The following is a 3,595-nucleotide window of genomic DNA, read 5'->3' as shown; positions in this document are numbered from 1 at the left end:
CAAGTTTATCATCCAATACAGATTCTGCTCCCACCTGCACCTGGTAGCCACTATCTGTACCTCCAGGACATTCTCCATGCTTCTTCAATGAGTTCAATCCCCGGATCAATCTTTCTGCCCCAACTCCTTTTGTTGTTCAATTGTGTCTGACTCTCTTGTGACCCCATTTGGGATTTTCTTGGCAAAGATACTGAAGAGGTTTGCCATTTCCTCCTCCATTTCATTTTACAGATGAGGAAACGAAGGCAAACAGGTTAAATGATCTGCTCACTGTCATACAGCTAGTAAGTGTCTGAGGTTAGATCTGAATTCAGGAAGATGAGTCTTTTTGACTCCACTTTGGCACCTAGTTGCCCATCCCAACTCCTACCCTCACACTCATTTACCTAATTTAAAAAAAAATAATAAACCAGACTCTCCCCTACGGCTAACCTCTTATATCATTCCATCACCCTCTATGCTTAACTTCTACACTCATCCTCCTAGCACATCAAGACTTTGTGTATAAAGGTCTTCATCATACAGACTTATGCTCTTTCAAATACCCAATTGACAAGTTCTTCAAGGTACTCTATTTCCATGACCTGCTCTTCCATTCAGTTCACAAAGAAATCTTCATATTGTTGATCTTGCCATTACCTATTACCGTGTTTCCCCGATAATAAGACCTATCCCGAAAATAAGCCCTATTGATATTGGTACTGTAGTGAAGGTGATCCCCTGCGCTACACGCTACATTACGGTACCCTCTGTATGCACCATTCCCACCCCCCCACCCCCCCGTGAAACGCACACCGCGCTCCGAGCTGCATCCAATCAGAGCTGCAGCAGTGAGCGCGTCATCCTGTTCTTCCCCAGTGATTTGCTTGCTGGAACCATTGAGAGAAGTGCCACGGAGGAGAGCTGAGGCAGGACAACATAAAAACCCGGTTTGTAAGCAGGAGTGAGGGGGCATGATGGAGGATAAAAAGGGCATGATGGAGGAAAAAAGAAGAACTCAGGGGGCATGATGGAGTGAAAAGAAGGACTGATGGTCATAATTTTATTATTCTGTCTGTTTTGACCCCCAGACATGAGTACAAAAAGGAAGAGCTATACTGTTGAGTATAAGAAAGCAATTGTAGAGGAGTCACATGGCAAGAATCTTGCAGTTTTCTGTAAAGAAAAACTTTTGGATCTTCGAATGGTCAGAAAATGGAGAGCAGATTATAATAACCTCAATCAACAGGTGGATGAGGGAAAAGGGAAAAAGCGCAGGTCTGGATCAGGTCGGCAGCCCTTATATCCTGACTTGGAGATCCTCATTGGTGAATGGATTGCTGACAGGAGAGCAAAGGCCTTGGTTGTGCACAGGGCTGATATTCAAGCATTTGCCCTTTCAATGGCACCAGAGTTTGAAATGGTCTCAGAAGGATTCAAAGCATCACAGCACTGGTTGGACGGTTTCCTTCAATGGTATGAACTGTCCCTAAGAAGATCAACAACACTGTTTAAGCTGGAAGATGCTGAAGTTATTAAACGTACACTTGCATTCAAGTCCTTTATTGATAGGATCGACATTTCCAAGCACCAAACCTGCAATATGATTGCTATGGATGAAACTGCAGTGTTTATGGGATAAGGATCTCAAACAACAATTCATCACAGGGGTGCAACATCAATCTACATTCCCACCACTGGCTATGAAAGTGCACGGGTCACCTGTGTTTTGGCAATTCGTTTGGATGGAAAGAAAGCCACACCTCTAATCATCAGTAAGGGCAAGAAAGATAAGATTGAACGTGTATCTGGCATTTACGTTCTTGAAACCAAAAAAGCCTGGTGTACACAAGCCGTTATAAGAAAGTGGGTTGATTTAATGCTGCCACTTGTTATGCGAGGTAACCAAAGAGGTCTGATAGTCTGGGATTCAGCCAGCACTCACCACGCTAAAGAAATGAAGAACTTCCTTGCAGAGAGAAGAATAGATCAAGTAATGATTCTTGCAGGAATGACTGCCTATCTCCAGACCCTTGATATTGCAATAAAGAAGCCATTCAAGGACCATTTGCGCATGGAAGTCAATGACTACATTGAAAATAGAATGGAAAGAAATCAGCGTGGAAACTTTGTGAAGCCCTATCTGCAAGAAGTCGTGACTTGGGTGAAGAAGTCATGGGATAAAATTACTGACAGCTGTGTCGCCAAGGCACTACGAGCAGGTTACCTGGACAAGACATATTCATTTAAAGAGAGCTATATTGCTGGACATGACAGATTGGGTCCACTTCTTCTGAAGGAAATGGAGGCACAAAACATCCAGGACGGAATTCAGGGTATGGACACTTATGACGATGTTGTTGAAGAAGATGACATGATCATTATTGAATAAAGGTACATTTTTTTGTTCACATTTACCTGTTTATTAAAATTGCTGTCAATGTTCATTAAAATAAGCCCTCCCTGAAAATAAGCCCTCTGGTGTTTTTCTGTCCAAAAAAAAAATAATAAGACAGTGTCTTATTATCGGGGAAACACGGTAGTGTTCTGTTTCCATGTTCAAAAATTCCTTTACATGACCATAATCTTTTATCATTCCATTTTCCCTTATGCTTTACAAAACTTAACCCTACTCTTATTTTCACTGCTATCTCATTACTCCTCCTTTCAGAGGCATTACCCCTGCAATGACAACACTCTCCTCCTGACTTTTCTATCTCAACTCTTAGGTGAACCAATTCAGTTTGACACTGCCATATTCTCAATTCTTTTTGCTGACCATGCTTTGACAATCTGAATCCAGGATTACTCCCATCATTTGTCTTCTTCCCTCCTAGTCATAGGCTGCTGACTAGAGCTGGAAAAAAATCCTATAACCAAGTCATTTAGGTCCACTACAAATTTATGTTTTCTAATCTCAACTTGGCCCTCTTTGCAGGAAGAAAATTGTTCTATTCCTCCCTAATTGACTCATTACCCCACTCTCCACTTCAGACATCCCAACTGTTTTCTTCCATCTTCTACACTAGGGATGTCTCCTTATACATTCTTTAAAAAACTGAAACCATTTGCTAAGAGTTCCCTCTTCTTTTGTCCTCATCTCCCATCTTTCATATATGTTCTCCCATCTCTTCCTTTATTCTAGTACCAGATGAATGTACCATGAGTGCTAATGGTTCTTCTCCTTGCCAAAGATAACTCCTCTACAAGTGCCCTTGGTTACATCTCCTTTGATTATTTCAGTTGATTGACCTCACTACCACCCTCACTCTATAATCTTCAATCTCTCCCTATCTTCTTCCCCAATGCCTATAAAATATAACCATATGTTCCCCATCTGAAAAAAAAAAAAAAACTAAAACCCTCACTTAAATCTATCATCCTGGCTAGCTATCATTTTGTGAAGGGAATTATGATTTTGACATTAAACTATATGACATGTGTAATGAATATACTAATAGATGAAATTTTTCAGAATTTCCTTTTCTAGCCTGTGAGTCAGCTCAGGATGCAGCTTGAAATGATTGACGAAAACCTTAACACTGCATTCTTGTGCCTGTGTACCATTGTGGCAGCAAGCACCCCAAGCACGTCCTCAGGGTTTGCTGCCCATACA

This window comes from Petaurus breviceps, unplaced genomic scaffold (assembly GCF_028583685.1).
Source record: "Petaurus breviceps papuanus isolate PSGF00001 unplaced genomic scaffold, PetGlider_PUasm1.0 37, whole genome shotgun sequence".
Lineage (NCBI taxonomy): Eukaryota > Metazoa > Chordata > Mammalia > Diprotodontia > Petauridae > Petaurus > Petaurus breviceps.
Note: the sequence above shows the minus strand (reverse complement) of the source record.